The sequence below is a fragment of the Schistocerca nitens genome, chromosome 7, assembly GCF_023898315.1.
Source record: "Schistocerca nitens isolate TAMUIC-IGC-003100 chromosome 7, iqSchNite1.1, whole genome shotgun sequence".
NCBI lineage: Eukaryota > Metazoa > Arthropoda > Insecta > Orthoptera > Acrididae > Schistocerca > Schistocerca nitens.
The window spans coordinates 466909370-466934014 of NC_064620.1; the positions used below are offsets into that span (position 1 = coordinate 466909370).

A 24645-nucleotide genomic window follows, 5' to 3' on the forward strand; every position below is an offset into this window, starting at 1 on the left:
ATGCATGCAACAGCATCGGTGAACTACACAACAAGTTCATCACATGTATCCACTTTCATAATGTACAAATCCCTCTTTAACCAGCCCCATAAACAGAAGTCTAATGGGGTTAGGTCAGATGATCTAGAAGGCCAGTTAATGGGTCCTCCAGGGAGGGCCCACCATTGAGGAAATGTGTTATTCAGATACTGGGATACTCGTCTGGAACAGTGAATTGGTGATCCATCACACAGCAGGTACATTTGCCATTGCTGCTATAATGTCATGTCTTATAAAAGTGCAAGTACATCTCCTATCAGGAATTGTGTATATGCTGTGCTGACATGTGATTTGGAGGAACACAGACCCTAACATCAGGTCATCAATCAAACTACAATAGGCGTTCACTGAGAGCCTAACTTGGAAACTTGTTTCCTTAATGTCAAGTGGGTTCTCCATCATCCTTGTATGAGAATTGCAGGTGTTCATGACGCCACTGTGAGCAAATGTAGCTTCATCTGTAAATAAACTGTATTTCTCAATGTCTCTATGTACACACAACCATTTGCAAAATTGTCATCTGCTTACTGAATCACATGGAAGCATATGTTATACGGGCTGCACATGAGATGTGTATAAGTCCTCAGAATGTAACATACACTGCACTCATGTTTGTGGAATATCGAGCTGATGGCTAATGCACCATGTACTGGTGGTGGGACTCTGTTGTATCCTTGTAATAATGTCATCCCTTTCCTCAACTGACTGAATGGTCTCACGTTCTGATGTTATATGTACACTGCATACAGTATCCGTACACAAACAACATGTCTGCATATTGGTTGGTTGGTTTGGGGTATAAAGGGACCATTCTACAGGGTCATAAGTCCCTTTTTCCTAACAAAAGCAAGGCTGAAGGTACAAAAACGCCCTAAGTATGTATGAGAAAATAAAAGGGGGGGAAGGAATGGGAAACCACACCTAAAAAGAAAACAAATGGAATGAACAAAAAATGGGAAAACACACACACACCACAAGGAAAAGTAAAAGGAGGTATTAAAACCATAGAGCAGATGGTCTGGGCTGGCTGATCACAATAATAAAAAAGGATGAGCCAGCCACACTGCAACACACATGTCCACCCCAAAAAGACAAGGTGAGATGACCACATGTAGGGAAAAAACAACCACCAAGACAAACAAATGCAAAGAAAATGCGACAGAGTTAAAATGAAGGGAGGGTGGCGGCCTTGGAGAGAAGGCTAAATGCCCACCTTTAGATGGTAAGTTAAAAACCCACCTCACAAATACAATGTAAAACTAATTTTTCTGCTGAGGCATTGTTGTCCAACACCTAAGGTAGGGTGTTGGGAAGGTTAAAAGTCTGCCGCAGAGGGTCTAAAAGTGGGCAGTCCAGTAAGATGTGGACAACGGTCATATGTGAGCCACAGTGACACCAAGGTGGGTCCTCACGATGGAGCAGGTAGCCATGTGTTAGCCACATAAGGCCAATGCGGAGCCAGCAGAGAACCACAGAGTCCCTGTGAGAGACCGGCATGGAGGTCTTCCACACATTCATAGTCTCCTTAATGGCACACAGTTTGTTGTGCTAACTGAGATCATGCCATTCTCTCTCCCAAAGCTGAAAAACCTTGCAGAGTAATAATGATTGCAGGTCAGTTACAGAGATCCCGATCTCCAGAAGCAGTTTCTGTGTAGCCTGTTTGCGCAGCCTGTCGGCAAGTTAATTTCCTGGACCATTCTAGGGCATAGATGGACTCCTGGATGGTTGCTACCAAAGGATGGCAGGGGTAGCCCAGGTCGACAGCTTGTAGGTTGCTCAAGGATTCAGTACAGAGAAGAAACGACTTGCAACGGGCATGAGTGGATGCGCTCAAGAGCACGAGAAATGGCCGGCAGGTCTGCAGTGAAAATACTGCAATCATCTGGCAAGGAGGCGCTGTTCAGTACGTCCTCCATGAACATATGTGAAGCCAATGTGACCATCAGCCTTTGAGTCATCGGTGTAAACCACTTCATGGTCCCGGTACATGTCAAGAAGCAAGAGGAAGTGACAGTGGAGAGCCGCAGGGTTAACTGAGTCCTTATGACCATGTGAAAGGTCCAAGCAAAGCTTCGGCCTAGGTGTACACCATCGAGGTGTACATGAATGGACCTCAAATATAAGTGGTAAAGGCAAACTTCAGACAGAAGAGATCGGATGAGAACTGCAATTGTAAACCCTGACCTGAAACTCCGATGCGGGAGATTAACTGCCGTGGGTGGGAAAAGCAGATGGTAATTTGGGTGCGCAGGAGAACTACAAATGTGTGCAATGTAACTGGCAAGCAGTTGTGCACACCTAAGCCGGAATGGAGGGACACCGAACGCCACAGTGATGCACTGGGTCGAGTAAACACAATGCTGAAGGTGCCGCCAAACCATAAACCAGACTCCCATAGCCAAGGTGAGATTGAACAAAGGCTCTGTAGAGCTACAGCAGCGTAGAGTGATCTGCACCCCAGTTGGTGTTGCTCAGACAGCAGAGGCCATTGAGGTGCTGCCAGCACTCCCACTTAAGCTGACGAAGATGAGGAGGCCACATCAATCAGGCATTGAAAACCAGTCCTAAGAATCGATATGTCTCCACTACAGTGAGTGGATCCTCATTAAGGTAAAGTTCTGGTTCCAGATGAATGGTACGACACCGACAGAAGTGCATGACACGACTTCGCGGCTGAAAACTGGAAGCCATAGGCTACAGCCCATGACTGCACCTTGTTAATGGCTCCCTGTAGACGCCACTCTCAGCAACACCAGTACTGGAGGAGCAGTACGAAATGCAGAAGTCATCTGTATACAGAGAAGGTGAGACAGACGGCCTGACAGCTGCTGTTAGACTGTTGGTGGCCACTAAAACAGAGATACACACAATACAGAGCCCTGTGGGACCCCAATCTCCTGGATATAGGGGGCACTATGGAAGGCACCAACATGGAAACCAGGTGTTGGCGTTTGGAAAAGGCTGCTCAGATGGCAGACCCAAGGGAAACTAGATTATCAGAGGTAGAGGGACCCTGGCAGAAACCACCCTGGCATGCAGCCAGTAAGCCACGTGACTCCAGGATCCAACCCACCCACCGACTTGCTATATGTTCTAACAGTTTACAAAGAACATTGGTGAGGCTGATGGGTCAATAGCTATCCAGATCAAGCGGGTATTTGCCGGGTTTGAGCACTGGAATGATGGTGCTCTTTCGCCACTGTGATGGAAAGATGCTATCGCACCAGATCCGGTTGAAGATGACGAGGAGATGTCGCTTTTAGTCGGACGAGTGATGTTTGATCATCTGACTGTGGATCTGATCTGGCCCAGGAGCTGTGTCAAGGCAATGTGCAAGGATGTTGAGAAGCTCCCACTCTGTAAATGGAGCTTATAGGGTTCACTGAGACATACAGTGAACGAGAGGGCTTTCCTTCCCATCCGCCGTCTGAGGGTGTGAAATGCTGGGACATAATTCTCCGACACAGAGCGCTCGAGCGTAGTGCTCAGCAAAGTGCTTGGCAATCCTGTTTGCATTGGTAGATAACATGCCAATGACGTTAATGCCAGTGACACATGTTGGGGTCTGCTACCCACAAACATGTCTGTTCTTCATCCAGAGGTGGGAAGGTGATGTATGGCACACAATGGTCGAGACGTATCTCTCCCATCACTTCTGCTTCCGTCGTTTGATAAGTTGGTGAACATGGGCACAGAGCTGTTTAAAGGCTATGAGGTGCTCCAGGGAAGGGTGCTTCTTTTGCCACTGCAGAGCTCGCCGACACTCCTTAATTGATTCAGCAACTTCCGGCAACCACCAAGGGACTGCCTTTTGCCGGGGGTACCCTAAAGAGCAAGGGATCACATTTTCTGCCACAGAAAGGATTGTTGTAGTCACCTGCTCAACCATCACATTGATGTTCCCAAGTGTGGGAGATTCAACATTGACAGCAGAGGTGAATGTTTCCCAGTCTGCTTTGTTTCAAGCCCACCTGGGCAGGCGTCCATGAGTCTGATGCTGGGGCAGTGACGGGAAGATGGAAAAGTGGTCACTACAACATAAGTCATCGTGGGCTCTCCAGTGGATGGATGGGAGAAGTCCTGGGCTGCAGAGGAATAAATCAGTGGCCGAGTAAGTGCCATAAGCCACAATGAAATGTGTGGGGGCCCCAGTATTTTAGAGGCAGAGGTCGAGTTGAGACAGGAAAGTTTTGACATCTCAACCTCGCCCAGTAAGTGTTAAAATCTCCCAAAAGTAGTCAAGGTTTAGGGAGTTGTGGGCCACGGGAAGGTACTTTTTCTTAGCAGACTTCTTTGTTTGCTTGCCGTCTCGCTTGTCTTTAGGGGCTTGCTGGGAGGACTTCTGCAAAGTAGCTTCAGGCACAGAGGAAGATTGTGAAGCGCTTTGTCTAGCAGCTTTTGGCTCCTTTAGCCAATGGCAAGTGTCTGCTGTGGTATTATTGGAGACCTTGGGAGAGGATGTCCCAAGGGACCCCTTCTGCTCGAGAGGAGCCAGAGGAGGCAGTTGCTTCTCTGGCTGGGCGGGAGGAGACTGATGTCCCCTGTGTTTGTGGGGGGGAGGGGGAGGCTTGCTCCCAAAGTAGGTACTTTGGGAGCAACGGAAGGTGATTGTCCACCTACCACCAAGACTGGAGGCCCGGAGAGCGCACTGTTCGTGGCACCAAGTGTGGGATGACTGGTTCTTGTGATGGCGATGGTAATGTAGCTGCAGCATATGTGGACGTCAACCGAACGGGCTGAAATTGTTCAAATTTACGTTTAGCCTCTTGGTAAGTCAACCGGTCCAGGGTCTTGTACTCCATGATTTTCCGCTCCTTTTGGAGCACTATGCAGTCTGGTGAGCAAGAGTGCTGCTCTCCATGGTTGATGAAAGTGGGAGGAGGTGCACATGGAGTATCTGGATGCAGTGGGCATCCGCAGCCTCGACATGTGGCGCTGGAAGTGCAGCGGTAAGACATGTGCCCAGATTTCCAGCAGTTAAAGCACAGCATTGGGGGAGAGACATATGGTTTAACGTCATGACGGTACACCATAACCTTGACCTTTTCAAGCAATTAATCACCCTCAAAAGCCAAAATGAAGGCAGCAGTAACAACCCTGTTGTCTTTGGGTCCCCTGTAAACATGCCAGATGAAATGAACACCCCGCCATTCTAGATTGGTGTCGTCAGACTGCAAGAGGTGGTCGCAATGGAAAATAGTCCCCTGGACCATACTGAGGCTTTACGGTCACAAGCTAGTAACGCCCGGGATTGGGCTGGGGATGCTGTCTGAATCAAGAGTGCATCACTTCTCATCTTGGACATTACTGTCACTTCCCCAAACTTATCCTCAGGATGTTCAACAAAAAATTGAGGCTTTGTAGGTAGAAAGGAGGCCTTAGATAAGTTCGTACCGACTAAGGTCCAAAGCGAGGGGAAAGATCCACCGTGGTATAACAATCATGTACGAAAGGTACTACGGAAACAAAGAAAGCTTCATCATAGGTTTAAGAGTAGTCGAATCATAGCTGATATGGAAAAGCTGAACGAAGCGAAAAAGAGCGTAAAGAGAGCAATGAGAGAAGCATTCAACGAATTCGAACATAAAACATTGGCAAACAATCTAAACAAGAACCCTAAAAAGTTTTGGTCATATGTAAAATCGGTAAGCGGATCTAAATCCCCTATTCAGTCACTCGTTGACCACGATGGCACCGAAAAGAGGACGACCGAAGAAAGGCAGAAATACTGAATTCAGTGTTCCGAAACTGTTTCACTGCGGAAAATCGTAACACGGTCCCTGACTTCAGCCGTCGCACGGACGCCAAAATGGAAAATATTGAAATAAACGATATCGGAATTGAAAAACAACTGCTATCACTTAGTAGCGGAAAAGCATCCGGACCAGACGAGATACCCATAAGATTCTACAGTGATTATGCTAAAGAACTTGCCCCCTTTCTATCAGCAATTTATCGTAGATCTCTGGAAGAACGTAAAGCACCTAGCGACTGGAAGAAAGTGCAGGTCGTTCCCATTTTCAAGAAGGGTCATAAATCAGATGCGAATAATTATAGGCCTATTTCGCTTACGTCAATCTGTTGTAGAATAATGGAACATGTTTTATGTTCTCGTATTATGACGTTCTTAGATAATACAAATCTCCTTCATCATAACCAACATGGATTCCGCAAACAGAGATCATGTGAAACTCAGCTCGCCCTATTTGTCCAAGAAATTCACAGTGCCGTAGACACTGGCGAGCAGATTGATGCCGTATTCCTGGACTTCAGGAAGGCATTTGATACGGTTCCGCACTTACGTTTAGTGAAAAAAATACGAGCTTACGGAATATCGGACCAGGTTTGTGATTGGATTCAGGATTTCCTAGAAGAAAGAACACAACATGTCATTCTTAACGGTTAAAAATCTGCAGATGTAGAGGTAATTTCGGGAGTACCGCAAGGAAGCGTGATAGGACCTTTATTGTTTACAATATACATAAATGACTTAGTTGACAACATCGGTAGCTCCGTGAGGCTATTTGCAGATGACACGGTTGTCTACAAGAAAGTAGCAACATCAGAAGACTCGTACGTACTCCAGGAAGACCTGCAGAGGATTAATGAATGGTGCGACAGCTGGCAGCTTTCCCTAAACGTAGATAAATGTAATATAATGCGCATACATAGGGGCAGAAATCCATTCCAGTACGATTATGCCATAGGTGGTAAATCATTGGAAGCGGTAACGACCGTAAAATACTTAGGAGTTACTATCCTGAGCGATCTGAAGTGGAATGATCACATAAAACAAATAGTGGGAAAAGCAGGCGCCAGGTTGAGATTCATAGGAAGAATTCTAAGAAAATGTGACTCATCGACGAAAGAAGTAGCTTACAAAACGCTTGTTCGTCCGATTCTTGAGTATTGCTCATCAGTATGGGACCCTTACCAGGTTGGATTAATAGAAGAGATAGACATGATCCAGCGAAAAGCAGCGCGATTCGTCATGGGGACATTTAGTCAGCGCGAGAGCGTTACGGAGATGCTGAACAAGCTCCAGTGGCGGACACTTCAAGAAAGGCGTTACGCAATACGGAGAGGTTTATTATCAAAATTACGAGAGAGCACATTCCGGGAAGAGATGGGCAACATATTACTACCGCCCACATATATCTCGCGTAATGATCACAACGAAAAGATCCGAGAAATTAGAGCAAATACGGAGACTTACAAGCAGTCGTTCTTCCCACGCACAATTCGTGAATGGAACAGGGAAGGGGGGATCAGATAGTGGTACAATAAGTACCCTCCGCCACACACCGTAAGGTGGCTCGCGGAGTATAGATGTAGATGTAGATGTCCATTCTACTACAGACTAAATACCGAGGCGAATATGGCTCTTTTCTTTCTGTAGCCCTATGTTCCTCCCATGGTGTAGTGAGGGAGGGAAATGATTTAGGGTCATACCTGTCAGCATTGTACTCGATCTTGCCCTTCTTAGAGACTGCTGGCGCCATATGGCCACCAGCAAGGTATGACTCACTCTGCATCATAGTGGATTATCCTCCCTGATGCCTCACACTCCAATAAGGCGCACTCCCCACGAGCGCCACCCAGCAACAGCAAAGGCCACCTGACATGACGGCCATTGCTGGGATGGCCCACACTTCTGTAGAATTTGGAAAGTGGCAGGTGAAAACCATAAAATGAGACCTGAGCTTACAGGGCCGAAAAGTGTGAGACTCCTTTTAGTAGCCTCTTACAACAGGCAGGGATACCTCGGGCCTATTCTAACCCCCGGACCCACAGGGGGGTGTCTGTGTATTCTGTATGGATGAATGTTTGTAACATGTTGGTATTCACGGACACAAAGGACTTGCTCAAATAAACAACACTCATGCACAATGAGCGCACGACTTCATGTGCAGATAGATGCCATTCACATCATTTGGTGGAGCCAACTATTTTGTTGTTTTTAACGATGACTGCACTTTTTATGGATTTGTATGTTTTGTTAAGAATTAAAGTGATGTTACTTCTGTACTCTTGGAGTTTCAGCTGCTGGTAGCAAGACAGTCAGGGAATAGGCTTAAAGTTATCAGATCAACTTCATAATGACTTCAAGAAACCTGGCATCAACAATGAAACCAGTCCATCATATACACCAGAGCAGAATTGTAAAAAGTTGAATTGTGATATCATATCAATAGTGGAAGATATTCACATAATGCCTCTCAATTCTGTTCTTACAGAGAAATTCTAGGCACAAACTGTCAAGACGACCATCTTTAAATCACTGTCCATGCAATATGTATCTTGAAAGATACATTATGAGAAACTGTTTGAAAAAAAAAATCATCATTAAAGCATATGAGACAATTTGAACCTGGATGTTTCATCCTTACACCCAAGCAGTTTTGATCCAAACTTCAAAACAAAGCAAAGAAGATGGTAATGGCCAGTTACAGTGGTTACAGGAACAATTACAGGCAGTATGATCCTATAATAAATAACTATTTCATGAGACATGGTCTTCAATGAAGTTCCACACGATATACCAAGGAACTCAGGACCAATAACTTCCCAACAGAAGCAGCAAATGAAATTCAACAAAACTGTGGAAAATAGATAAGTAATCACACAAGATCAGGGACCCAGTGCTAAAGAGAAGCTTGCTCAACTTGGACTGAATCTTTGAAACCAAAATGAACCTCACCCTACAGTTGCTTTCCAAAATTAAGTGGCTTGTGCAGCAGTCATTATTGAACCATAAATTTTGAACAAGGCAATGGTGTCCAGAGACTGGGAAGCGGTACAAAGCAATGATAGATGAAATGCTCTGATTGTCAGTAAAAAATACCTAGGACTTAGAGGATCTACCTCCAGATTGTCAGGCTATCAGCTGTAAATGGTTTTACAAAATTATACTTAAGCCAGATGGTATATAATGAATTACTTTAGACTAAATTAGATGTACTTTCTGTTCCAGCAGTTTCACAGTGGGAGATCCTTCAGAATGTAGAGAACAACAGAAAACAAGAATATGCAATAAATATTTACAAAGACAAGTAAATATGTTGATGTACCTTCCACAGTCCTCATGGAAGTGGAATAATTCAAAATATCTTAAAACTTATTTTCATTTAAAAGGTAATAGCAAACTTGTTACAAAACTTGTAAATGTTCAATAAACTGCAGTGCAAACGATAATTATTAGGGTATTGCAGCTAAGCATAATCAAATAGAGAGTGTGTGTGTGTGTGTTTGAGGTTTACAGGCGCTAAACAGCGGGGTCATCAGCGCCCAAACGCATAAAAACAGGAACACATGCAGTGAAGGGACTAAGACGGACAGCGTCTAACAAGGAGAACGGCTAAAAGACACAAACCTGACGCAGTTTCAAATCCTCACATACAGAGGCAAAACAAGAGGTGAAGGAACACACGAAAAAGGAAGGGAAACAAGGAAAAGAGAACAGAAACCGAAGGGAAACAAGGAGGTAATCGTGACTGGCTGACCTCTTACCTAAAACCTGGGTGAGCCAGTCACCCAGCAGCACATTAAAACCCTCTCCCTAAAATCCGAGGCAACAAATTGGACAGGACACAAAACCGTAAGACCTTAACTACAGTCGTTGCGTCATCTTGTAAAATAGAGGGCAAATCCGGTGGCAAAGAAACCACCGCCCTCTGGTCAGAGAATGAAAGACAGTCAAGTAAAATGTGGCGGACAGTAATCTGGACGCCATAAGCACTGCAGATTGGGGGGTCCTCCCGCCGGAGTAAAAAACCATGCGTTAAGGGACTGTGCCTGATGCGGAGGCGAGTGAGGAGAACCTCATCCCGCCTGCATGACTGGTAGGACGTACGCCATGGCCGCGTGGTGGCCTTGACCAGACGCAGCTTATTTTCACCGACTGCCAGCCACTCCTCTTCCCACTGACGCAGAACGCGAAAACGCAGGAGGGAGGTAACAGCATGGAGGGGGACGGCACATGCAACAACGTGAGGGAGGGAACACGCATCATTGGCAGCCACATCTGCCAGTTCGTTTCCCCTAATACCCACGTGCCCCGGCACCCAGCAGAAGGAAACCTCCTTCCCCTGCCGTTGCAGGTGGAGTAGGGCATCATGGATGTTCTGGACGACCGTATCCGCTGGGTACAAGTGTTGCATGGTCTGAAGGGAAGTCAGAACAGATGAGGAAATTAAGACTGGGAACACATCTCATCTGCTCCAATGCCCGCAAGATCGCAAACAATTCGGCATCAAAGATGGTAAACGCCGTAGGAAGCCGTAACTTGACCACTCGATCAGGGAAAACAACAGCACAACCAACAGAGTCCCCCTGTTTAGAGCCATCCGTAAATACTGGTACATGGTCGCGATGCTGGTTTAAAATATCATAAAATAAGGAGGTAAAAACAAACACAGGAGTGCAGCTCCTCCGGTACTCCGACAAGTCTAAAAGGACGCTGGGCCTCTGGAGCAACCAGGGAGGCAGGCGAGTAAAACCTTGTCGTTGGGGGCCCACATGCTCGACACCAAGGGACTCAAGCAAATGCTTGGCACGAATACCAAATGGTCTCGTTGCCCTGGGACGACTGGAAAAGAGACGTTCCTTAGGCGGTCGGGCAACGGTAGGGTACACAGGGGAGGTAGGACAGGCAAGGAATTGACACACCCGTCGCACCATGAGGAGTTTCCGCCGGATGGCGAGCGGCGGTTCCCCTGCCTCAGCACACAGGCTGGGGATGGGACTGGTACGGAAGGCACCAGTGGCCAGCCTGATACCCTCGTGGTGTACTGCGTCAAGGATCTTCAGATACGAAGGCCTTGCGGACCCATACACGGTGCAACCATAGTCAAGACGCGATCGGACGAAAGCCCTATAAAACCGCAGCAGACGCACACGATCTGCTACCCAGGACCGATGGCTCAGACACTTCAAAATATTCAGCGCCGTCAGGGCCCGCATCTTGAGGTCTTTAAGGTGAGGCAACCACGACAACTTGGAATCAAAAGTGAGGCCCAGGAACCGCACAGTGTCGCTAAAAGGAAGAATGGTGTCCTTCAGACGCAATTCAGGGGAGGTAAAAAGACGTCGAGAACGATTAAAATGAACACACACACATTTGTCTGCAGAAAAGGTAAAACCCGTCTTCGCAGTCCACGCCTCTAATCGTTGTATCGTAAGCTGCAACTGCCGACTAGCAGTGACAAGACTGGAGGAAGAACAGAAAACAGCAAAATCGTCCACAAACAAGGAGCATTGGGCAGGACGCAGGACAGTGGACGTGATACTGTTAATGGCGACGGCAAAGAGGGTGACACTTAAAACGCTTCCCTGAGGAACACCATTCTCCTGCACATACAAATCAGATAGCACATTACCAACCCTATATCGAAAGAGGCGGTGGGAAAGAAAGGACCGAATGAAGATGGGGAGACGACCACGAAAACCCCACTCATGGAGTTGATTGAGGATATGGCGGCGCCAAGTAGTGTCATACGCCTTATGAATGTCAAAGAAAACACCGAGACAATGCTGGTTATGTAGGAAGGCCTGCTGAATGGCCGCCTCAAGCAGGGTCAAGTTGTCTATAGTTGAACGACATCTCCGAAAGCCACACTGCGAGGGGCTAAGGAGCTGCCTGGTTTCGAGCAGCCAAACCAGGCGACGGTTGACCATGCGTTCTAACGTCTTCCCGACACAGCTCGTCAAAGCAATACTTCGATAACTACTGGGATGCATTCGGTCCTTCCCCGGTTTGCGGAGGGGGATCAAAATCGCCTCCCTCCACGAGTCAGGGTACATGCCAGATAACCATATCATATTAAAAAAATTCAGGAGAACTTCCTTGGAAGGCAGTAACAAGTGCTGCAGCATGCTGTACCGGATTCGATCATGCCTAGGCGCAGTATCATGAGCCACAGACAGCGCCGAATCCAGTTCCCACATTGTGAAGTGGCAGTTGTAGGGTTCAGAATTTGGAGACCGGAAGTCCAAGTGACCCCTCTTGATGGCAGTGCGGTAGCGGCAGAAATCTGGATCACAGTTAATAGTTGCGGTAGATTCCGCAAAATACATGGCCAGTGTCTGGGCAATGTCTCTCGGCGCCGTGAGGAGACTTCCCTGATGCAGCAATGCCGTGACAGGGAGCTGGCCGAGTTTCCCGGAAATCCTCCTGATGGCTTCCCATACTTTCGTAGAATTAGTGGAACGGGAGATGGAGTTCAAGAACGATTGCCATGACCGTCGTTTGCTCTCTTTAATCACTCGCCGCGCTTTGGCCCTTGCCACCCGAAAGGCCGCAAGATTGTCAGCTGAGGGATGGCACTTGAAGCGGCGCAGAGCTGCACGGCGGGCTCGGATGGCTGAGCGGCACTCAGTGGTCCACCAAGGGACAGGACGCCTCTTGGGATGACCGGATGACCGTGGGACTGACAATTCAGCAGCATGGGAGATCACGGCTGTAACATGGTCTACCCATTCGTGGACGCTGGCACGGTGTTTCACAACAGCCAGTTGGCTGAAAAGTGTCCAGTCAGCTCTGCAGAGGTGCCACCGGGGCGGCACTGGTAATGCCATAGCCTCAGCCAGGAGGCGAATCCAAAGGGGGAAGTGGTCACTAGAATGGAGGTCTGCAGCAACCTCCCACAGAGCAGAATCCGCGAGTGCTGGAGAGCAAAAGGAAAGGCCAATAGCTGATGACGACCCAGAAGCAGTACAGAAATGAGTGGGAGCACCAGAGTTGAGGATGCACAGTTCTTCAGACATCATGAGGTTTTCCAGAATGCGACCCCTGGGGCAAGTAGTCGAAGAGCCCCATAAGACATTATGAGCATTGAAGTCCCCCAGAAGAAGAAATGGGCGGGGGAGTTGGCTAATAAGGTCTGTGAGAGCCTCAGAGTCTATCGCATCCTGAGGTGGTAAGTAAAGTGAACAGACTGTGAGCCTCCGACCCACAAGAAGGTCAACTGCAACTGCTTGCAAGTCTGTAACGAGAGGGAGCTCAGATAAGGGGTGCATGTCACGGACAAAAACCGCAACACCACCCTTTGCCCTTTCCCCCGTCAGATCATCTTTCCGATATACGGTATAGCCCCGTAAAGAAGGAGCATCAGTGGCCCGAAAATGTGTCTCTTGGAGACATAAGCACAAAGGGCACTCTCGTACAAGGAGTTGTAATTCGGCCACATGCGTCCTGAACCCATTCAGGTTCCACTGTAATATGGGAGCCAGTGATCAGGGTGGCTGAACTTTCACCCTGCCTCTGTGTTTTGGAGGAAAGCCCGTACTGGCCGGAGATTTATTCCTGGGGCGAGAAGATCGCCCCCGGTCGACATCAATGTCCATCAGCTCCGATGACGACCCATGGGAGATGTCAGACAGTATGGTGGCCTCGTCATCGGACCGACCCTGACCAGTCTCCTCAGGTGGCAAAACCTTCACCTTCGGCGTCTTTGTCTTGGGGGGCTTAGAAGGCAGAGCCTTGGCAGCAGGTGGAGCTATACCCGCCTGGGCAGAAGGCGCCATATGGGAAGAGGCAGGAAGTACCCCGATGTCAGCAACCACGGCCTTGTCCGACGTTGCGGGGAGAGCCGCAGGTTTCAAAACAACCGCAGCAGCACAAGTGCACTGGCAAACGCAGGTATTAGTGCTAACACTAGCAACCTCCGTTTGCGTAGCAACAGTGGCCATTTGTACCGATTTTTTCAGAGCGAAAGCGGAAGATGTCGTAAACACAGGAGGTTGCATGGCCTTAAAGAGCTTCTTGGCCTCACCATAGGGGATCCGCTGAGATGTTTTGATCTCCTGGATCTTCCGTTCATCGAGATAGATGGGGCAGACCCGGCTCCAGACAGGGTGAATCCCAGAGCAATTCACGCACTTCACAGGTGATGAACAATCGGCTCCTTCATGGGCTGGCTGACCACATTTACCACAAGTCGCTATCCCATTGCACCCCAACGTAGTATGCCCAAAGCGCTGACATTTAAAACAGCGCATTGGGTTGGGGAAATATGGCCTTACTGGCAAACGTAAGAACCCCGCTTTAACATGCTCTGGGAGTCGTGGGCAACTGAACGTGAGAATAAACGAGTCGGATTTGATTAGGTTCCCATCGACTCGTTTCATAATATGCTGCACGTCAACAATACCTTCATCAGCCCATTCAGATTTTAACTCGTCTGTGGGGATATCCACCAAGTCCCTACATGTCATAACACCCTTACTGTAGTTCAGAGTGGAGTGGAGCTCGGTCTCGATAGCGTACTCACCGAGACAGGTTGCTTTCCGAAGAGAAGTGACTTGACGGGAACTAGATGTCTCAACTAACAGAGTCCCATTGCGCAGTCGCTTCACAGATTTAAGTGTTCCTGCAATTCCCTCAAGACTCTTGTGGATGTAAAAGGGAGAAACCCTCTCAAAGCTACCCTCCTTCCGTTTCATAATCAAAAACACATTCTGATTATCAGCATGTGCTCTGTTACGACAGTCTGATAAATCTCGATCAACACTAGGCGCTGGAAGACTCGCAGCACGAAGTCGCTTCTTCGATGGGGTGTGTTTTCCTACCAGTGGCCCACCCAAGCCACTGGTAGGGGGAAATGTAGAGGTCAAAGGGTCCATTGCGGTCCCACGAGCAGCTAGGGAACTAAAGGTCCGCTCAGACAGAGCCCCGCGTGCCTGAGTAAGCCTTATACAACTGGGGTGTGGCAGGTGCCCCAGAGGTTGCCCACTTGCGACTGTTCCACCTCAACAGCCATGCATCTCATAGGCGCGGAGCACACCGGAAGATTGAGGGTTTTTTATAGAGGTTGGCCTTCCTCGCAATCCAGGCGGTCAAGCCAAGATTACCATTCCCCGCAGCACACAACATTCCACCGCCGCGCCATACGGTGGTCGCTGAAGCATGTCCGGGGGTTACGGTGACAGGAGACTGGCGGCGCTGACCAGTCCCCAGCTCAGGACCCCGGGGTCACCAAGCCCGTACCCAGCAAATGAATGCTGAGCCCCTGGGGGCTCAAATAGAGGAAGTCAGATTGTACGGTCTTAGGCATAAAAACTGACCGCCGGTAAGCCGCCACAGAGGCTAAGTCTGAGTCGTTCCCTTAAAGTGGCCGATAAAAACGACCGCCCCTGACAACGCTAAGTCCGACCATGTGCACAATCCGGCAACACTATAAGACGCGAAAGTGGCAAGAGGATGTGTTTTCTACCAGACAGATGATGTCGTGTTGTATGAACCCATGGTCTAATGGTGCCGACATGGTCAGAGGGTTAGCTGCCCCCTGTAAATACAACAAAAGAGATAGAACAAAATAAGGTAAAAAAGTGGTAATGGTAGTGCCTTCTAAACTTATAGTCATGTGTCCGCGTCCAACCCTACCTCTCTCTTTTTGTTTAACATATTTCGGCCTTCGTCTAATGACTCTGCTTGAACATAGAAGATAATTCGTTTCACATTCTACCCAGCAGTAATAACAAATACTTCCAGGAACAATTCCGCGGGATAACTGTGTCGCTATCAGAAGAGCTTACGCTCGAGCGTTTCCTTGCGCTGCAGCGGCTACCGGCTACCGGCCACCGGCCAGACTCCACCCGCCGCCTGTAAGCGGGCGCTGCCCAGGTGAACGCGGCGCGACGCTGTCAGTGTATGTATAACTGTCATTTTCGAGTTTTAAGTTCTAGTTATCACCTTGCAGTTAAGCATTGGATTTTGCGTACCTGAAAATGATGAACTACGGTTAAACGTTACAAAACTGGGTCCCAAATGGAAAAAGTGTAACATCTGCAACACAATATTTACTTTTGGTATAACAGAGGTGTAAATGCAGAGCAGGCAGCTCGAAAGATTTGAACTTTGTGTCGAGCGAGTGGTTTTGGGAAAAATGCGCCAGAAAAAGATTTCTTGTTTCAACAAAGATCGTTCTGGCAGGAATGATTTTCTACATTAAGGAAGTCTCGACTACTGATATAAGTGATTGATTACCATTTAACCATCATGGGTCATTTGCATTCAACAAGCAAGATTCAGAAGTCTGGTGTAGTACTGCATGCTCTAATTCGAAACAACAAAAATCAACGGAGTGAATATTATTGCAGTTTTGCTTGAACGTCCTCAGGTCGCTCTTGAGCATTCCTATGCAATACTATTAATGGTGACGATTTATGATGCCTTTATCGTTAACTTCCTAAGAAAAAATGAAAGGTTGTACCCTACCAAAAGACGTAAACTAGAACAAATAGTAGTGTGAACATAATATTTTCCATCTGATAGCTCCAAAATGTATTTTGCACTACGAATTCTTCCGCAAGGGTGTGTCTATCACAGCTGGAATTTCTTGCCAGCAATTGACACACCTTTCAGCCGTAATGTAAGAAAATCTACCGACAAAATTACATCACGTGTGCTACTGCATGATAACGCCCTCCGTTGATTTGGGAAACAAAACTACCCAGGAGATTGATAGGGAAGTCATCTCTCGGGCACTTGTCCTGCTGCTGATCGTATACTCGTAAACTTTTACCTTTCCCGCTCTTGATCGATTAACCGTCAAGGCAATTCATTTCTAGACGAAAATGCTCTTCAAACTACATTGGTTTAATGACATCATTAGAACCAGTAGGTTTCTACAGGCATATAATTTTGAAACTACTTTAGCATTGTCAGGTTGTTTTAGATATTGTGAAAGAATATACTGTTGCTGATTAATTTCTTTTTGATGATTACTGTTGTGTTATATAAACTAATGGAAAACGCGATTAAAATATTCTCTGTACTAATACAAATAAAATTCAACTTACTACTACGACGGCAGTCTATCTTAATAAAGCATTAAGTGTCTGTAAGACGATTGTGCCTATTTTAATACGAATTATTAGAATATTACCGACTTTTACACACTGTATTTACTTCATGTCATGTATCATACTCAATTATAATGAAAATGTGGCACTTCATAGATAAAATAATGTATTCACAACAACAACAAATATGTCGGCAGAAAACAGAAGTGGCATTATGAATTTTGCAGTACCATAAGGTTTTCGCTCTAACACTATGGGGTACTGAAAGTAGCAAAACGAATTTTGCTCGAGCGTTGTCTTATGATTCCCTTATTGAGTTTCTATCTGCCTGCTTGAAGCTTTCAGCGAGTCTCGAAATGTGAATATAAGCATCTCGAACCTGGTACGCACGCACTTTACTTCAGAGCTAGCGAAGAGGTGTAGCGTCAGTGTCTTTCTTACTGGCCCTGTAGCCGCTATGACAGATAAATCGCAACGGAAGAGACGAGAGTAGTTGTATTTCCTGTGTGAAACTATTTTAGTGGACTCAAAAGCATTAACTGATATCCTTCTATCACATCTCAAGAGAAAATCACTCACATTATTCCATTGAAATGACACGATAATATCCAGTGAATTGAGCAGGATAGTTCTGTGCCATCAAGGAAGTAACTCTTCGGGCACAGAGTTGCCAAACATATTCTGCATTGTTGCCAAGTTTCAGTTAGACTACCAGGAAGGATACCAGCTGATGTGTTCTGTGAGTGACCTCGGATGTGACTACAGCTTCGTCACAAAGTTGTGGGTGACAAGGGCTGGAATATCCTCATTATATCTCAATGAGTCTTATTCAAATTTCTGTAACTAAGTTTAGGGACTAGAGTGTAATTACTTGTAATACATCGATACACTGAGTGCAAACGAAACGCCATAAAATTAATAACGGCGACAATTATTTGCGTATTACTGTCTTAATCGGACCGAAACCTTGAAAGCGTGTTCACCATTCACAATTTTGGAGTTTCTCCAGTGGTTGAGTTGGCAATGTATCTTTGCTATACAATATTATTATTGAGATCACTGTCGTTGACACATCCGCCATAAGACAGGCATGACCTGGCTGCTTCTTGTTAGCTTTTCTGACGGATATTCTATCGTTGCTCGAAACGTTAAGACTCAAAGGGGAATTCGTATATACAATATGGTGATGATCTGATGTTTCTATTCTTCCAGCTCTGACATTAAAAAAATTGTTACAATGAGCGACGGAAAAGTGCCTGTAAACCAACAATTAATAATGCAGTCATAATTAGTGGGATCTGACAAGTCCCATCTGTCATCTGATAATCGTGAAAAACTACTTTTCTCATCCGCACAGCACCGCAGCATGAACTCAAGGGTTTCGTAGGATTCCTGTGTTTAATTTCGTTGTGGTCGTTTTCAATGACAGTAGAGAGGAGCAAAACCATCTGACTTGAAATATAATTTTCCAGTGAGATTTGAATCTTGGGCTACAGTTGCACTAGCACATCCAGTGAGGTATCAAGAATGTGAGCATTCACTCATTGCTGTAGTGTAGGCTAGGGTAGAAAGAAGCAAGATTCCCACAAAGTAAATAAACGATGAGACACACTGTAATTAACGCATAAAGTAACCATCTCGCAAACGTAAATTTTCCAAATAGCTGTCACTTATTAAACATGAATTGTTCAGAAAATTACAACTATATCTGGTGAAATTAGTAGGTTAATGCAGCTCCAGTCCGTCACTATCATTGAGTTGCGACACATTTTCCGAACAGCGCTTAAGATAGAAGTGTGTGTGTGTACTTTCAGATATGTCCGAAACATCAGGCACTACGAATCAAAACAGACAGCCTTGTTAATCAATTAAATATCGAAAGACAGATGTCCAGACTTTCACAGGGCGTTAAAATACAGCTACAGCGGCTGATGAAAATTTGAATTTGTGCCTGGCCAGGTTCAACCTGGATTCGTGGTCTCTCTTCAGAACAAACGCCACACATATATGCTTATACAGGGTATTTCTGGAGGAATAGTAGACATTTTAGCAGGTGGTGGTATAGACGAATTGCATAAAAAATTCCATATTAATGTGTCCACTTTTTGTTGAGTACAGAGATACAGCTGTTAGTACGTAACCCACCAAACTCAATGCAAAGGCAAATGACGTTCAAAATTGATTTACAAAAATTCCCCTACCAACTTCAATGCACTTTTGACTTCTCTTGATAACACCACGTGTAGCTCTTCTGAGGGCGTATTTGCGTTCTTTTATGAGGGCTGCACTATTCACAATCCGAACGATCAAATCGACTCTTGGGTTTAATTTTTCCTTGTAAACTTCGCCTTTCAATCATGCAAAAACGCAAAGGGATAATGTCCGGGGACCTTGGTGGCCAAGAAAAGTGCTCACATCTACGGATCCATCTTCCGGGAAATGTTAGGTTTGAATGATGTGTCACCTGACGACTAGAATGTGCAGGAGCCCCGTCATGCTGGAGGAACATACGACTTCCTGTATAATTATCCAGGTCTCGACGGGCCATCGAAAGTTTTCAGTGTTAAGGCGCACGTCGTCGTCCGAAGCCTCGCGGGGATACAGTGTGGCTGCGAGCGACTGGAATAATGGACGGGGGCGGGGGTACCGCGTATGTGGTATGCTCAAAGATGGGCATTTGAGTCTGACCAGGAGCGTGTGTAGATAGGTCCTGCAGGCAACTCGGCCGTTGTGTCCCGATAGTGCAATGGTCAGCGCGTCTGCCTAGTAAGTAAGAGGTCCAGGTTCGAACCTCGTCGGGCACAAATTTTCATTTGCCGCCGTTGCTGTATTCCAGCGTCCTGTGACAGTGTGGACGTCTGTCCTTCGATGTTTAAGATGCAATTGTATTTTGAGGCAATACAGGTGATTTGCGAACATTTGTCTTGCCACCAACGTAAAGGGACTTCAAGGGCATCCATTCCTTAGCCATTGCTTTGTGATGGCGCTAACCCATGTCGTATACATACGAATCAGATTGTGGCGCATATTCAGTCAAATAACAAATGGTCAGTATACAAGTACTTACGAATAGTAAAAGCAGGATTGCAGTACGCTGATTACTTAACCAAGTGCAACATAGGGCACTTGTGTAGTGAGTCATTTCAGCTGCATAGCTGACAATAATATCTGTCAGGCAATTCACTACAGAATTAATGTAATACCTGCACGATGATCTCTGTAGTCAATACTGTATCATTATCAGTTCGTGAACGGTGTACTATGTTCGTTAAATCAGATTACTCACGCTGGTACTAAATAAAGAGAAGCGACGATACCACCACACAAATTTTGCTTAGCTAGTCAGCGCTAGATTATGTGCGCCACCAATAACGTTACTGTAAGCAGTTTGACAGCATAACACTACCACATCCACTGACAACCTGTAACATTACCATCACACAGTTGTTACTCGTAGTGATTACAAGTTGCTGATGGTTGTCAAGAACAGCGGAAAGCGCCTCATGAATGTGAAGGGATTTGCATTACGCGAAGGACAGAGAATCCTAAGTAACAGCAAGAGGATATCCAGCGAAAGGAAGAGTCCACGTATTGTCTCGAGTTCTTGCAGTTTGATTTTAATGTAGTTCCCAATGGTTTCACACTAACGGGTTTTTTCTGTTATCGGAATACTCATATGGGAATTATCGAAGTGTAATTGGTAAAACACTCAACTACCTTAATAGCATCTCATTTTGGATTGAATATGACTCGGACAGCGACTTTGACATCTCCGTCCGTCATAAGACGACTTACTGAATGAAGTCTGAAATGCACTCACTCATAGTTGTGTTGCCTGCAGCATGAATTCTGTCAAGTTTTGAAGCAGCTGTCAGTCATTGCTAAATACAAACATGTGCAAATATCTTCACTACTCTAGAGGAACTCGTCTTTGTTGCAAGCTCTTTCTGCTGAAGAACTTGATGCCTGCAAGTCCTTAAATAAGAATCTGCGAGTGGTAGTAATGCATGAAAGGAAACAGACTGTTGGAAAAAAGAATGGACAGCTCCCTGCTTTTTGCGTTTCCTATAGGGCCTACAATAAGAATCTGGTGTCATATTATGCTTCAGAACCCTAAACTGTTTATTTTTTACTTCATACTAAAACAAAAGCTATGATATGAGAAGAGGAAATTACTTACATACTTCTCAGAAGCTTTAGTTTTTTGTGTTTATTTTCTTACTTCACACTAAAACAAGGGCGTTGATATGAGGAGGAGGAAATGAAATATACGCTTCCAGGGCATATTTCCTTGTGTGCTATTACTGCGTGCATGAAAGTTCTGCAGTTAATTTTTTCTGTAGGATAAATTCTGATATCACCTCAAATTACTTTGTGAGAAGGTTCCTGTTTTCTTGGGATTCAATTAGAGTGGACATTTCATCACTGGTTACTATTCTGACGACTAATGACGTGATACTCGTTCCAATTGCTCCATGGCACCTGTGAATAGAATCTCACGTTGGTTACTATAAGAACATGCAGGCAGTGATGTCCGCTCACTGCAGTCAGAGCCAAGGTGGTTTCCTTTTGTTTACGACGAAGCGTCTGCTACTACAGTGTCCTCGCTCAGCCAACATAAACAAATCGCGGCGGCATTGGGCACTGCCAATTGCTGCACTAGTCGCGAGCCGCGACAAGAGCGCACTGTCTCTGCTAACGATATTATGGAGTTAATACATCTTACTTACTTAACGTAATATGTAGGGCATGGATTGGGTAAAAATTCAGTTTGTAGTAACTAGTCATTGCATTAAAATACTTTACAGTTATATTTGGCGCAATATTTATTGTTGCTAGTCTCTCTAATGTTAATAGTATTGATTCAGATTGTGCGTGAACACGAAACCACACACACACACACACACACACACACACACAGTCATTGATTCCAGTGAGAGTGACGACTGCAGTCTGTTGAACAACAAATGCGCCAATCAATTACACAGATACACTGTGAGCGAAAGGTCTCAGTTGTTGACAACAAATTCCAACTGTGATGGACACACCCATGAGGAAGAATTCCTAGTGCAAAACACACTTTTGGAGCTATCAGATGGAAAATATTCTGTTCACACTACTCTTTACTCGTGTTATGTCTTTTGTAGGGCCTAGCCTTTCATTTCTTCTTAGGAAGTTAACGATAAACGCATCATAAATCGTCACCATTAATAGTATTGCATTGGAATGCTCAAGAGCTACCTGATGACGTTCAAGCAAAACTGCAATAATAGTCACTCCGTTGATTTTTGTTGTTTCGAATTTGAGGATGCAGTCCTCCTACGCCAGATTTCTGAACCTTGATTGTTGAATACAAATGTCCCATGATGGTTAAATGGAAATCAATCACTTATATCAGTAGTCGAGACTTCCTTAATGTGGAAAATCATTCCTGCCAGAACGATCTTTGTTGAAACAAGAAATCTTTTTCTGGCGCATTTTTACCAAAACCACTCGCTCTATACACAGTTCAAATCTTTCGAGCTGCCTGCTCTGCATTCACACCTCTATTGTACCAAAAGTAAATAATGTGTTGCAGATGTAACACCTTTTTCCACTTACGACCCAATTTTCCAACGCTTAACCGTAGTTCATGATTTTCAAGTATGCAAAATTCAATGTTTAATTGCAAGATGATAACTAGAACTTCAAATTCGAAAATGACAGTTGATACACAGACAGCATCACGCCGCGTTCACCTGGACGGCGCCCGCTTTCAGGCGGCGGTTGGCGTCTGGCCGGTGGCCGGTAGCCGCTGCAGCGCAAGGAAACGCTCGAGCATCAAGTCGCGACGCAGCCACGAACTGTCATGCGGAATTGTTTCTGGAATTACTTATTATTACTGGTGGGTAGAATGTGAAACGAATTATCTTCGATGTTCATAACTTTAGACGAGGCCCGAAATATGGTAAGAAAAAAAAGAGATGGGGTTGGACGACAACACATCATTTCGCTGATAGACAACACATCCTCTTGACACTTCCGCGTCTTACAGTGTTGCCAGATTGTGCAGATGGGCGGACTTTGCGGTGTCAGGGGCGGTCGGTTTTATTGGCCACCTCAAGTGAACGACTGGGACTTAGTCTGTGTGGCGGCCGGTCGGCTGTCAGTTTTTATGTCTAAGACTCTACATAAAACTCTCATTATAGTAACACACAAAAAACAGTTGGAGCTGGCCGCCAATAAATCCTTAAGACCCCTCTTAAACTGTACTTTATTAGTAACTAACAAACCCGGCAATGCTTCACAACTGCTGAATATACACTCCTGGAAATGGAAAAAAGAACACATTGACACCGGTGTGTCAGACCCACCATACTTGCTCCGGACACTGCGAGAGGGCTGTACAAGCAATGATCACACGCACGGCACAGCGGACACACCAGGAACCGCGGTGTTGGCCGTCGAATGGCGCTAGCTGCGCAGCATTTGTGCACCGCCGCCGTCAGTGTCAGCCAGTTTGCCGTGGCATACGGAGCTCCATCGCAGTCTTTAACACTGGTAGCATGCCGCGACAGCGTGGACGTGAACCGTATGTGCAGTTGACGGACTTTGAGCGAGGGCGTATAGTGGGCATGCGGGAGGCCGGGTGGACGTACCGCCGAATTGCTCAACACGTGGGGCGTGAGGTCTCCACAGTACATCGATGTTGTCGCCAGTAGTCGGCGGAAGGTGCACGTGCCCGTCGACCTGGGACCGGACCGCAGCGACGCACGGATGCACGCCAAGACCGTAGGATCCTACGCAGTGCCGTAGGGGATCGCACCGCCACTTCCCAGCAAATTAGGGACACTGTTGCTCCTGGGGTATCGGCGAGGACCATTCGCAACCGTCTCCATGAAGCTGGGCTACGGTCCCGCACACCGTTAGGCCGTCTTCCGCTCACGCCCCAACATCGTGCAGCCCGCCTCCAGTGGTGTCGCGACAGGCGTGAATGGAGGGACGAATGGAGACGTGTCGTCTTGAGCGATGAGAGTCGCTTCTGCCTTGGTGCCAATGATGGTCGTATGCGTGTTTGGCGCCGTGCAGGTGAGCGCCACAATCAGGACTGCATACGACCGAGGCACACAGGGCCAACACCCGGCATCATGGTGTGGGGAGCGATCTCCTACACTGGCCGTACACCACTGGTGATCGTCGAGGGGACACTGAATAGTGCACGGTACATCCAAACCGTCATCGAACCCATCGTTCTACCATTCCTAGACCGGCAAGGGAACGTGCTGTTCCAACAGGACAATGCACGTCCGCATGTATCCCGTGCCACCCATCGTGCTCTAGAAGATGTAAGTCAACTACCCTGGCCAGCAAGATCTCCGGATCTGTCCCCCATTGAGCATGTTTGGGACTGGATGAAGCGTCGTCTCACGCGGTCTGCACGTCCAGCACGAACGCTGGTCCAACTGAGGCGCCAGGTGGAAATGGCATGGCAAGCCGTTCCACAGGACTACATCCAGCATCTCTACGATCGTCTCCATGGGAGAATAGCAGCCTGCATTGCTGCGAAAGGTGGATATACACTGTACTAGTGCCGCCATTGTGCATGCTCTGTTGCCTGTGTCTATGTGCCTGTGGTTCTGTCAGTGTGATCATGTGATATATCTGACCCCAGGAATGTGTCAATAAAGTTTCCCCTTCCTGGGACAATGAATTCACGGTGTTCTTATTTCAATTTCCAGGAGTGTATTTGGGCATTGGATATACAGTATATCCTAAACTCCTTCGCACCATCTCCTCCTCCCCCTCCTCTTTGCCAATCTC

At 46.5% G+C, this 24645-nt stretch overlaps 1 protein-coding gene across 5 annotated transcripts in view; it reads right to left on the reverse strand.

The window, feature by feature from the left end:
- LOC126194848 (testis-expressed protein 2) overlaps positions 1 to 24645 on the reverse strand; it is a 407145-nt gene that overhangs the window by 358655 nt on the left and 23845 nt on the right. The window contains exon 1 of one of the 5 annotated variants that reach the window (XM_049933194.1): positions 17425 to 17503. The exons of the other annotated variants lie outside the window; for them this stretch is intronic. The gene's annotated coding sequence lies outside the window, so the exon portion shown is untranslated. Of the gene's footprint in view, positions 1 to 17424; positions 17504 to 24645 lie in introns of those variants that run through there. 5 annotated transcript variants of the gene reach the window in all.